The sequence below is a fragment of the Elaeis guineensis genome, chromosome 11 (assembly GCF_000442705.2).
Source record: "Elaeis guineensis isolate ETL-2024a chromosome 11, EG11, whole genome shotgun sequence".
NCBI lineage: Eukaryota > Viridiplantae > Streptophyta > Magnoliopsida > Arecales > Arecaceae > Elaeis > Elaeis guineensis.
The window spans coordinates 95,790,820-95,805,902 of record NC_026003.2 but is presented as its reverse complement, the minus strand read 5'-3'; positions in this window follow the sequence as shown (position 1 = coordinate 95,805,902).

Sequence of the window (15,083 nt, the reverse complement as noted above, 5' to 3'; positions counted from 1 at the left end):
TTTAATCTAAATCATACATGCACAAAATAAAGAATATAAGAATCTACTTCATATGCTGAAATTAAACACATGTTAAATTTTATGCCGAAATTAAATATGTGATCGAATCATATATCTATTTCGTAATTTTTTTCTTTGAATTTGGATCTGAAAGAAGGTATGTTCTTTCTTAGCCATGTAAGTATCCAATCTCTATGGATATCCACTTAAATCAATCTAGAACAGTCCTCTTTGGTATTGATCTTTTTTCTTCAAGAATGATCACTCTATGAATCTGAATGAAGTCTGGATCGCAATCAACTCTTTGATCCTTTTTTTTGATTTTTTTTTTCTCTTCTTTTCTTGCTCTCCTTTCTTTGGTTATGCAGCAACCAAGCTCTAAAAATCAGCTACTAAGAAGGACGCCCAAATATCTTTTGGGCATAGAGATAAAGGATGCCAATACTCTTGGGCATTGGAAATAGAAGGGAGAAGAGAGGGAGGTGTGGGGACCTTATAGGAGGTCTGAGGACTACTAGAAATCTAATGCTAAGATCCTTAGAGAAGAGCCCTTTAAATAGGCAAAAAGTTTTAATCCTATTCAAAAACAAATAGTCCCTTAATACAAGTCCTACTTGCATTAGGAACCTTTGTAGCTTTAGATTTTTGACCCTCTTTAGGAGATCCATGAGGCACCAACACTTGGCATCCATTAACCCACTCTCTCACATGCCACATGGGGATATGGGATACCTCCTAGCTGGTCCTTCATGCCCTCAATCAAGTGGGTGCACCCAACTTGATCAAATCGTGATGCCCATATTAAATAATCAAAAAAATGCTTAAGGGTTTGAACCCTTAATGCATATGATCTAAAACCCTAGACACTCAATAAATAGAGTTCAATGAATCAAATTCATTTAGATTATTAGCAGATAATTAACTTGAATTAATCTTATCAAATAAATAATTCAAGTGTAAAAAGAAAATTGAGTTCAACCATACACTTGCAAGGTTATCCTGAACTTAATAGGATTTTTCTAAACCTAATTGAGACTTCATAAGCCCAATTGCTTATTTCAGGTATAATTTTTTTATTGTGTGACCCCATAATTCAATTCTATCTGGTAGTAAGATATACCATGATCTCTATCATAATATCATTAAAACTTTTTTCAATGGATCGAAATTCAAAGATTGTCAATCTTGAGCAGCTCTAGTAAGCTCTCACAATCTACTAGTGACACCTACTAGTATATAGTGGCAATCCAGTAGAACTGAGATAGAACCTCAAGATATAGTTTATATGTGATCCAGTACTTCTATCATGAGTTCTGACTAGATGATAGGTCATGGATAAATCATCAAACCTTATCATCAATTATATGATAGATTCGATTAACTTAAGTCCAATTATGATCCTCATGGAAATTTTTTTTATCAATCATACTACTACGGCCACAAACTCTCAGACTTAACCTCTCAAATCTCATAGGACTACTTATCAAAGTCAATAGATTTCTTTTAGATGCATATCCTACTTCTACAGTGGATCAACTGTCACCAACATTCACTATAAGATCTTAATGAGGCCATAATTATATATCAGTCAAACTCTAACAGCCTCACTACGAGCAACCATGCCATCACAAGTCAAAGAACCATTCATACAATTACAGTATCAAAACGATCACTGATGATCGAATAGAAATTCATATGATCTTTTGTATGGTCATATTCAGTACTAGTTATTCTCTAACAACTATCCATACTCATCGCTCAATATCTATACAATGTAGACTAGAGATTCATCTATCCCGAAAGAAATAATCTGTATATCGATCTATTCGGATCGATCATCATCCTCATGATGATACTATGACTGAGAGTATTTAAAATTTTATACATACTTCTAATTCTCAACTTTTTGAGAATATGTATCGCAGTATTATTCTATAGACGATTTAAGGACACATCACTCTTGAATAAACATAAAACTTATCCTTTTATTGATCAAATCAATATTTTAAAAATAAAATTATGTCCTAGATTTATTACAATGTATCTTCCATATTGGCTTCTAGGACATACATCTAACAATCTTCTACTTGAACTAAAATTAATTGGCCACTAATCTAAGTTCCATCTTCTCAAGATGGACCTCCATCTTTGGTTGGCTCAATTATTTTATCAATGGATCTTTCACATTATCTATGGAGTCTACTCTTCACACCTCGATATATTTTTTTCGAGATAGTCATGTATGATATGAAACTGCCGCTTGATATGCTTTAATTTATGATAAGATCTTAACTCCTTAGCAAGTGTTATGGCTCCATTGTTGTCATAATAAAATGGTATGACATCCGATGTCATTACCCCAAGCTCCATGATGAACTTCTTGAACCAAAAATCTTTCTTTGCAGCATCTGAAGCAGTGATATATTCAGCTTTTATGGTCAAATCTACTATGATGGGTTACTTGAAACTCTTTCAGTTGACTGTGCCACCATTGCATATGAACACATATCCTGATGTAAATTTTTTATCATCAAAATCAGATATGAAGTCTAAATCAGTATACCCCCCGACTCATAACTCAAAACCTCCTCCCAAGATCAAGAACAAATCTTGAGTTCTTCTTAAGTACTTAAGGATATTCTTTATAGCTATCAAGTGCTCCTCATCTGGATTCGATTGATATCTACTTGTGATACTCACAGCAAGGACAATATCAGGTCAAATACACAGTATGGCATACATGAGGCTCCCTATGATCGAGACATAAGGAATCCTACTCATGCACTGAATTTTCTCAAATGTGTTCGGACACATCATCTTGGAAAGATGAATACCATGCCTGAGGGGTAGAAGACCTCTTTTAGAGCTTTTCATGCTGAACCTTTTCAACACTTTCTCTATGTACAACTTTTGTGACAGGCGTAGTATCCTTTTAGATCTATCTCTATAGATCTTTAATCCAAAAATATAGGATGCTTCTCCTAGGTCTTTCATGAAGAATTTCTTCGACAACCATTTTTTGATCTTGGTCAGAATGAAAATATCATTTTCAATGAGGAGAATATCATCCACGTACAATACGGAGAATGTTATTGCGCTCCCACTAACCCTCTTATATACATAATGTTCCTCTTCATTCTTGATGAAATCAAATGATTTGATTGCTTTATCAAAATGAAGGTTCCAACTCTGAGAAGCTTACTTTAATCCACATATGGACCTTTGCAACTTGCAGACTCGGTGATCACCATCACCTGATATGAAATTCAAAGGCTACTCTATACAAATATTTTTTTCAAGATATCCATTCAAAAAAATAGTTTTCACATTCATCTGTTAGATTTTATAATCATAATAAGCTGCAACAGCAAGTAGAGTGTGGATAGATTTCAATATGACTACGGACGAGAAGATTTTCTGATAGTCAATGCCTTTATACTGATTATAAACTTTCGTCATGAGCTTAGCTTTATAAATCTCTACCTTACCATCTACACCTATTCTTCTTTTGTAGATCCATTTACACCCAATGGGTACTATACCCTTGGGTGAATCCACTAAGGTCCATAGTTGGTTCAAGTACATTGAATCAATTTCTGACTTCATTGCATCTTACCATTTCTCAAAATCGATATCAGACATCACCTCATCAAAAGTATTAAGATTATCACCATAATCTTTATCTCCTATAAAGAATATTTTTTTTACTTCCTCTGTAAGCATACCCATGTACCTTTCAGAAGGATAGAAGATCCTACTAGATCTATGAGGTGGTAGAAAAATATCAACTACTAGCTCATGAATAATGGGTTCCTGAAAATCTATAGCTCTTTACTTATCAAAGACCTTCTCTTCAAGCTCAACTAATCTCCCACTGCCACCATCCTGGATAAACTATTTTTTTAAGAATATGGCATTCCAACTCACAATCACATTGTGATCTTATGAAAAGTAGAAGTAGTATCTCATTGATTCTTTTGGATATCCAATAAAATAAGCTATTACAGATATATCCTCTAATTTATCAATCATCTATCTTTTGACATAGGTCAGACAATCTCAAATCTTAAGATAGCCTAGACTCGATTTCTTATCATACCATATCTCATATGGTGTGGTAGAAATGAATTTTAATAGAACTCTTTTCAATAGGTGAATTACAGTTAATAAAGTATATCTCCAAAGATATAAGGATAAATCAGTAAAGCTCATCATAGACCTGACCATATCTAATAGGATCTTATTCTTCTTTTCGGATACCCCATTGAGCTGAGGTATTCCAGAAGGAGTCCATTAAGAGACTATACCGTTGTTCTTAAAATATCTAAAAAATTTTTGACTAAGATATTCACCTCTTTGATTATATTAAAAAATCTTAATGTATTTGTTTATTTGTTTCTCTACTTTTTTTCTGAATTTTTTGAACTTTTTCAAGACTTCAGACTTATGTTTTCATTGGATACATATATCGGTACCGTGACAAATCATCGGTAAAGATGATGAAGTAGCTATAACCATCATTGACCTGCACATCAAATGGCCCATAAACGTCGGTATGTACCAGGGCAAGTAACTCAATGGTCTTTTCTCCATGTCCCACAAAGGGTAACTTGATCATTTTTTTTCGAAGATAAGATTCATAAGCTGGGTACGACTCTGAATCAAAAAAATCAAGGATCCATCCCTTTCTAGTTTGTTTATCATGTCCTCTCCAATATGGCCTAGTCTATGATATTGCAAGTACTTCTGATTAATTTTGTCTCTAGATCTCTTTTGACCTACGATACTCATTATTTGTTTGTTTATATTTACATTCACATCAATATACAAGTGATAGAGACTGTCAATTAAAAAATCACGTGCAATCAATTTATTTCATAAATAAATAAAATAAAAATTTTTATCAAAATTAAAATTAAAACCATCCTGTGCTAGCATAGATATAAAAATCAAATTTCGACTAGCTACAGGAATAAAATAATAGTCTTTCAAATCTAATCTAAACTCTGATGATAATTAAAAAGGATAAGTGCCAATGACTTTTGCAGCAACTTTTACTCTACTGCCAATCTGAAGGATCATATCATCTTCCCTCAACCTCCTACTTTCTATTAGACCCTGTATTGAAGTATATATATGAGCACTCGAATCAGAGTCCAACACCCAACTAGAAGTAGAAGAAATCATCAGGTTAGATTCAATTACAAGCATACCTTCTGAAGGTTTGTCATCCATTTTGATTTTCAGGCTCTCCAGGTAGAGTGGATAGTTTCGCCTTCAATGGCCATCAGCATCACAGTGGAAATACTTTTTCTTCGCTGCAGCCTTCATGGGAATGTCCTTAATTGGCTTGCTCTCCTTTTGTTTCTTCATGGGTTTATTCTTTTTCTTCCAATCAGACTTTTCTTGAATGAAGAAGATCACTCCACAGCAAGAACAGTATCCCTTGAACTTTTCAAGATTCCCTTAGTAGTAACTAACATATTGACCAGTTTGAATATAGTGTGTCCAGTTTGTTCATATAAAAATTTATAATAAATGGACTATATGAACTCATAAGAGATTGAAAGATCAAATCTATCTATAATTTTTTTTTGCATATTAAGCCTGAGCTTCTTAAGCTCTTCAATGTTCTTGATCACTGTCATACAGTGCATATAGACTGACTGTCCTTCATGCATCTTCATATTGAAGAGTCTCTTGGACACTTCGAAGCATGCAGTTCGGCTCTACTCACCATACAACTCTTGTAGGTGAGTGATTAGCCCTAGCAGTGGGTATATGCTCATACTGGCTCTGTAACTCGTTTGACATAGAAGCCAGCACATAGCACTTAACCCAACTATCTTTATCCATCCACTTTTCATATGCTACTCTTTGCTCAGCAGAGCGGTTTGATAATACTATAAATTTTTGATCGAGTACATGATCCAATTTTTCAGAAGTTAGGACAATCCTGAGGTTTCTAAGCCAATTTTTAAAATTGATATCGGTCAAATGATTGGATTCAAGGATGCAGGCTAGAGGGTTCGAAGCTGACATGATTTAACTGCGAGAGTAGAGATTCAAGTTAGATTTTTATACTTTTAAATTTTATATTTACTTTAAAAATTTTAAGAAGTAAATAAAGACTCCCACTATTTTTTCAGATCCCTACACCCTTGGATGGGAAGCAAAAATTCTGACGTGACAACTGAATCTTTAGTGGATGCTACGGTCTCACCGATGTCATGCACCTCACCTAATAGTTGTTGGTAACATACACACCGATGCATGGATAACTCTGTCTTGATGCTTCTCTAAGTATATTGTAGCAACTTGATCTCTAAGTTATGTGGGCTCACCTAACAGTTATTGATTACACTTCTTAGTTAAACCCAACCCACGGTTCACAAGCAAGTGTAAAGCCATCATTGGATCTCTCAGCTAATAATTATTGAGCTCAACCCCATCCTTATCCTGGAGTAACTCTTTGCTAATATAGTAGTTGCGTGTTTCTGATGCAATTGAATCACTGTGACCAGTCAAGAACAATTAACACCAGTACCACACCCACACATCTACAATAGTGAAAGACCTATAGATTTAATATTTATGAAGAGTTTTAGATTTATGTCTCATCTAATCAGTCATCATATGACCGATCTAATTGGCATGGGCTAAACCAAACTGCCTGGCAATCATATTGAAGACACAATCTTTCAAATTAGCCAGATAAGTAGAGATCGGTGGGGGTCCCCCGTTGCTTTTCTTAGATACCAATAAATTGACCAGATTGAGGAATGAAACTAATTAAATAATCACCTCTCAATTACCTGTCTTAGACACTAATAGGTCAATCAGTCCAAATAGGTTAGCTTAAGTGAATCAGGCTCAAGCCATCGAGCCAAATTAGGTCCTTAGGTTAATCGATTCTATATATGAGATTTAATTGATTTGATCAATAATAATTATATGATCTTAAAACTTAATTGACCTAATTCTAATCAACACTTGACTTAATTTGATCAATTACTTAATTAAACTGACCCATTATGTTCAAATAAAAAAACCTAGATACAATCTAATTATATGATCTAATTTTTGATTTATCAATGAACAAAATTTTCATGCACAAACATAAATTTTAGATTCTAAAATCAAATTTTAAATCTAAATTTTTTTATATAAAGATAAGTTTAAATCATAAAATTAATTTTTAGATTTAACATACAAGTACATATCACATATATGTATGTAAAATTAAGATCTAAACTAAAATTCAGATCATAACATGATATCATATATCTCATATACAAATCATGAATCAAATTAAAACTAATTTTCAGACCTAAGTATATAATCATACATCTCATATATAAATCATAAATTAGGTTAAAATAATTTTCAGATTTATGCATGCATCTATATATCACGTATACATGAACTAGAAATCAATCTAGAATAAATTTTAGATCTATGCATGCCTTCACATATCGAATATATAAATAAAAAAATTAAATTTAAAATAAATTTTAGATTTAAATTAAATATTCATACATCTCATATATCAATTAAAATTAGATTTTAATTTTTTTTTAAAAATATGTATGTCATTTTCATGCATATGAAATCCGAGGCTCTGATACCACTGTTGAAATTTTATGTAGGGGCATGCATGTGTGTTTCAAAATTTTTCTTTTCTAAATAATATAGTAGAATAGAAAATTAAAATATTTTTTAATCTAAACCATGTATGCACAAAATAAAGAACACAAAGATCTATTTTGTATGCTGAAATTGAACACATGCTGAATTTTATGCTGAAATTAATTAAATTTGTGATCGAATCACATACCTGTTTCGTAATTTTTTTTTCGAATCTAGATCTGAGAGATGGTAGATTCTTCCTTAGCTGCATAAATATCCGATCTGTATGGGTGTCCACTTAGGATCAACCTAGATCAGTCTTCTTTGGTGTCGATCTTTCTTCTCTAAAAATGATCACCCTACGAATCTGAACGAAGCCTGGATCGCGATCAATTTTTTGATCCATTCCTTAATCTTTTTCTTCTCTTCTTTTTTTGCTCTCCTTCTCTTGGTTATGCAGCAACCAAACTCTGAAAATCAGCTACCAAGAAGGATGCCCAAACACCTTTGGGGCATGGAGATGGAGGACGCCTAATACTCTTGGGCATTGGAACTAGAAGGGAGAAGAGAGGGAGGAATGGGGATCTTATGGGAGGCATGGAGACTGCTGAAAATCTAATGCTAAGATCCTTAGAGAAGGATCCTTTAAATAGGTAAAAATTTTTAATCCTATTCAAAATCAAATAGTCCTTTAATACAAGTCCTACTTGCATTAAGAATCCTTGTAGCTTTAGATTTTTTGACCCCCTTTAGGAGATCCATGAGGCACCAACACTTGGCACCCATTAGCCCACTCTCACATGCCACATGAGAATATGGGATGCCCCCTAGCTGATCCTTCATGCCCTTAATCAAGTGGGCACACCCAACTTGATCAAATCAAGTGGCGCCCCATATTAAACAATCAAGAAAATGCTTAAGGGTTTAAATCCTTAATGCATATGACCCAAATCCTAGACATCCAATAATTGAAGCTCAATGAATCTAATTCATTTAGGTTATTAGCAGGTATTAAGTCAAATTAATCTTATTAAATAAATGATTCAAGTGCAAAGAGAAAATTGAGTTCAATCATGTGCTAACAAGATTACTCTAAACCCAATAGAATTTCTCTAAACTCAATTGAGACTTCATAAGCCCAATTGCTTATTCTAGATCTAATCCCTTTGTTATGTGACTCTAGGTTCAATTCTATCTAGTCGTGAGATATACCATAATCTCTATCATAATATTATTGAAACTCTTTTCAATGGGTCAGAAAGATTTCACTCTAACTCATCAAAGATTGTCGATCCTGAATAACTCTAGTGGGCTCTCACAATCCACCAGTGACATCTAGTAGTATATAGTGGTAATTCAGTAGAATCAAAATAGAATCTCAAGGTACAGTTCACATATGATTCAGTCACTTTATCGTAAATCTCAACTAGATGGCAGATCATGGATAAATCGTCAAACCTCATCATCAGTTATATGATAGATTCGATTAGCTCAAGTCCAATTGTGATTCTCATGAAAACTCTTTTTCATCAATCACACTACTGTGACCACAGACTCTCGGACTTAGCTTCTCAAATTTCATAGGACTACTCTCTATCAAGATCGATAGATTCTTTTTAGATACGTACTCTACTCCTACAGTGGACTAACTGTTGCCAACATCTACTACAAGATCTTAATGAGACCATGTTTATGTAGCAGTCAAACTCTAGCAATCTCACTACGAGCAACCATACCATCGTAGATCAAAAGATTATTCACACAACTATAACATCGAGATGATCACTGATGATCGAATAAAAATTCATATGATCTCTCATATGGTCATGCTCAATACTAGTTGTTCTCTAACAACTATTCGCACTCGTCGCTCAGTGTCTATATACTGTAGATCGAGACTCATCTACTTCGAAAGAAATGATCTGTACATCGACCTATCCAGATTGATCACCGTCCTCATGATGATACTATGACCGGAGCATTTAAGAATTTTATACATACCTCTAGTCCTCAACTCTTCGAGAATATATATCGAAGTATTATTTCATGGATAATTCAAGAACACGTCGCTCTTGAATGAAAATAAAATTTATTCTTTTATTGATTAAATTAATATTTTAAATATAAAATTATGCCTTAGATTTATTACAATGTGTCTGTCATATTGACTTTTAGGACATACATCGAACATGGACTATTCTCAGTGCCATGTTTCTACTCATGGTGGGCTATTCTCAGTACCAAATTTCTGTCCATGATGGGTTATTCTTAATATCACATTCCTACCTATGATGAGGTTATTCTCAGTTTAACATGGCTAATCCAAACACCTCTTGCTTGATCATCATTTTATTAATCTCAACTATGCTAGAAATATATTGTATCATATTATATTCTTGTCAAAATTCTCAATAATCGGTATCATAATCCAAACCATCCAAAATGCCATCAATAAAAATATGTAATATAGAAAGTAAACATAGTCATACCGATAATCATATATCTATTAAAATGAGTCACAATAAACCAAAACCATGCAATACATAAATAACCAAATATAAGTGTTTATGTCCAAAAATCCTTATCTCTATCAACAATTAACTCAAATATGATAATTGATGCACTTCTCAATCTATGAGCTCGAAAACAAGATGTTCTACTCGTCAGTTTTTTGTGCAGATAATTTCTCTTCTACATAATCATGGTCAAATATAAAAATTATATGCAATTAAAGATGGAGAAATTATAGAAAACACCTAAACATCATGAGTCCAGACCTTCTATTGGTCCATAAGATCCTAAAGAGAGAAATCTATGAAAGAAGAGAAGATTATAAAGAGAAAAACTAAAGAGAAACTTATAGAGAGAGAAAGTGGAGAGAGAAGGTAGAAAGGAGAGAGAAACTCTCTCTTTGTTTCTTTTTTTTTCTTTTTTCTTTTTCTTTTCTTTTATTTTTTTTTTATTTTTTCTTTCTTCTTCCTTTCTTTCTTTTTCTCATTTTCTTCTCCTCTTTTTGGAAAGTAGGGTGGATGGTTTTAGCCAACCACTTCCAATGGCATGACCCCCGACTGTGGGGGTGACCCCTCTTGACACCAGCAAACCCTATCGATGCTGACCCTCGACCGCCCGAGCGCAGCCCATATCCAAGCAATGGTGATCGACACAAGGATAGAAGAGTGGACTTATCAACCATGAAATCCAACTACCACCATCTTAATCACAAGCAATAGAGACAACTTGGAAATCAAAAAGGAGAGAAGTAGTCCTTACCTCATCTCCAATGAGAAATCGATGGTGATTTGTCAAGGGACATCAATGCAATCTAAGAAAAATCAGAGCATTCTCATCAGCAATGGATGGAGTTTTGGAGTATGATGAAAATAGGAAGGAGGAGCCCTTTTTATAGATCAAACCCTTGCCCTAAGTTCTCTCTTCCCAGCTCGAATCGGAGAAAAGGAAACTCCTGCTTCCCCCTACCTCACATGCACAGCACATGAGGTTTTCAATTTTTTTTCATGCTTTGAGAATCATGCAGGAGAAGGTTAGGTTTGAGAAATTTCTGGGTGGGTCATTACATTCTCTCCCTTTTAAAATAATTTCATCCTCAAAACTAGTTTGCTTGAACCATAAACTTCAAAAATATGCATCCATCATGTCATCCTCAAGCTTCCAATAGCCTGTCTTACATAGTATTTGTTTCATAAAATCTCAATATAACGAAACAATATGATATCTTAAACTCATTCCTTTCATATTAGTTTCTCAAATTTTTCAAAGAATAATAACATTTCAACCTTATATTAAAATATCAAAATTCTTTGTCTATTACATTGATTGATTAATTCCATACAGAAATCATAATCGGCCCAAACTACCTTTAATAAAAACTAAAGAAAGCCTGAATATTGGATGCTCTTTATAATTACAAGCTTCTTCCTTTTTTTATCTTCCAACAATTTAATGACTAGACTTTCATCTTAGGAAAATCTCAACCCTCTACATTAGATCAAGTAATAATGTTAGAGTTAGGAAAAAAGAGATCTATGCCAAATGTTCCAAATCCGAGCTTGATCAAAGATTATCAATCCATTAACCCCAAACTTAAGATGCCCAAAATTCTTCTCATTATCACCCACAAGAAAAGAACCTATCACTGAGGATGGTATTGCAGTGCCTAGATTACCTAAAGAATCGGCAATTTTCTCCTTTCACTCACCAATTAAAGTCTCTTTACTGAAAATTAAATTTAGTCTCCGATCACTACACTTATTGAGTTAGAATTAATGTTCTTCACTAGTATCAAAATAATCCAAACCATCATACTCTTGTTATGCACTCTGATCTAAATTTATCGAATTATGTAGGTTTATCAAAAAAATTTTGATAAGAATACCACTATACATTAGAATCTAAAAAAGATTTAATCTTTCAAATTTTTAGATAGAACTAAAGTAAAACTTTGAGTTTCTTTATCTTTATTATGCCTCAAGCATACCATATCAAATTTAAATCTTGATCCACTTTCTATGTTCGAAATCATTACATAAGCTTCCACTGCTCGTCTAGAACCCAATACATCTAGAATAATTTGAAATGAGTTAATCTTGAATTTACCTAACAATCAATGGGACAATTCTAAATCAACATTTTTTTATAAAAAGATCAGATCTAATCTCAAATAAATTAAAAGATCTCAAATCAATATCTCAATGAGTAGAATCAATCTGATTATTTCTCATAAAGCTTCTTTCACCTTGATCCTTAGCACATATCGACAAATCTAGTTGTAATCCTTCTCCTTCCATGTTAAACTCATATTAGTTTCTCAAAATCAATTTCTTTATTCCATTAAACAATAATAGCAAAATATCCTAGATCCACTCAAAGAAGTAAACTTTTGACTTGAAACTTAGCACAGCCCAAAAATCTCCAACAAATAAATAAAAAATTCAAGTAATCAAATGTAAATATGATAATTTAAATAACTAAAGATTATACCAAGATGTCTATCCCATATCTTTATAATAAAATCAAATCCACTAATAGAATCTAGTATATTTTTTAGTTACATATGAGTTTCATACATGATCCTCTTATAGGTTCAATGCTCAAAGAATATTTCTCACTCATACAATGAAATTTTTTCATAAGCAACACTCTAAACAACTTTTTTTCTAATAAGCCCAAAATTACAACAAGATAGTTAATGAGAAAACTAGAAAGCTATCAAGATCTAGGCACATGTCAACATAGGGATTCCAAATCACTTAGATGATAATTACATAAATACACATGATACTATATAACAAACTCATTTAATATTCCATAGATAACATCTTGCACTCCCATCCTAGGTCAAATTTCACCTATTGAAGTCAAGACATCAATCTCCTCTTTATACTCATCATATTTCAATCTCTATACATAAATTTGTCACAATACTTAACAAGCTTAAATCTTAACTCTAAATTATATTCTGCTACTTCCATCATGTCCTTAGTGATCATAACCTTATGCTCAAATACTTGAGTCACAGTCCCTAGAGATCATAACCTTAAGCTCTGATACAATTTTGTGATGCTCCAAATCTAGCATCGAATCGAGCATGCAATATTTGTACACTTTCTAGGGCAAGATTCTAAAGAATATACAAGATCTTAAAATTATTATAACCTCAAATTTTCAATGAATAATAATGATTTCAATCCAAGTAAATAATAAAATATGTACAATTATAAAATTCAGTCATCCTTTAATCATTTGATCGGATATCAATGTCGCTTTTTCTGTTCATCCTTCACACATGAACATAAAACAACAAACCACAGCCAATAATAGTATCCTATAACTCTGAGATGAAAAAGAGACTTGGGGTTATGAGCTTTATAGTTCAGTAAGACTCTTCACACATGCTCATCAATATAATAATAATTTGAAAATAACATATGAACAATATTAAAAGAAATCATAACCCACAAAATATCATATCGAGTATTCAGTATAACTTAATATCAATATATACAAAAATATACATTATATACTATTGAATATCCATTTTTTTCAAAAGTGATATACCAGACATATGTAATTAAGTAAAACTTAATTTTACTTAATTTTGATTTCATGTCTCATCATCTGTATCTCATTAATATGGTCTGGATCAATCAATGATTATCTTTAGAATTTTGGACTAATGTCGGTCACACTCCAGTCCCTGTCAGGCAAACTTAAGTACCATGTTCTTACCTGTGGTGGGGCTATTCTCAATACTACATTTCTGCCTGTAGTGGGGCTATTCTCAGTGTTATGTTCCTACCCATGACAAACTATCCTCAGTACCACTTTCTATCTATGGCAAGGCTATTCTCAGTTTCATATTTTTACCCATAGCAGACTATGCTCAGTGCCATATTCCTTTCCATGATGGGCTATCTATTTCAGTATCATATTTTTATTTATGACGAGGTTATTCTCGGTACCATATTTCTGTCCACAGCAGGCTATTCTTAGTGTCACATTCTACCTATGATGAGGATATTCTTAGTATCACATTTCTACCTATGATGATTTGCTATTCTCAGTTTAATATAGCTAGTCAACCCTTTCTTGACTGTCAATTTACTAATCTCAATTATGCCATAAAAATATTATATCATATTATATCCTTTTCAAATTCTGATATCATAATTCAAACCATATGAAAATCTATCAATAAAAATATGTAATATAGAAATAAAAGTAGTCATATCGATAATCACATATCCATCAAAATTAGTCACAAAAAATCAAAATCATGTAATACATAAATAATCATATATATAGATATTAATGTCCAAGAATCTTTATTTCTATCGATGATTGAGTCAAACACAGTAATCAATGAACTCTTTGATCTATGAATTTGGAAACAAGATGTTTCACTCGTCACCTTCTTAAGCAGATAATTTTTCTTCTATATAATCAGGATCAAATATAAAAATTATATATAATTAAGGATGAAGGAATTACGAAAAAATACCTTAACATCATAAGTTCAGGACCTCTCCTAAGATCAACTAATTGATTGGGTTATCTAAGCACCTGAACCCTCTATTGGTCCACAAGATTCCTAGAAAAAGAAATTCATGAAGGGAGAGAAAATTGTAGAGAGAGAAACTAAAAAAAACTTATAGAAAGAGAAAGTAAAGAGAGGAGGAGAGGAGAGACAAACTCTCTCCATTTTTTCTTTTTTTTTCCTTTTTCCTTTCCTTTTCTTTTTTTCTCTTTTCCTTCTTCCTTTTTTTTCTTTTTCTTTCTTCTTCCTCTTTCTCTTTTTCTCATTTTCTTCTCCTCTTTTTGGGAAAACAGTATGGATGGTTTTAGCTGACCACACGCCCGTGGTGCAACCTCCGATGCTAGCAAATTCTGATGATGCCAACCTTTGGCTATCCGAATACAATCCATATCTAACAATA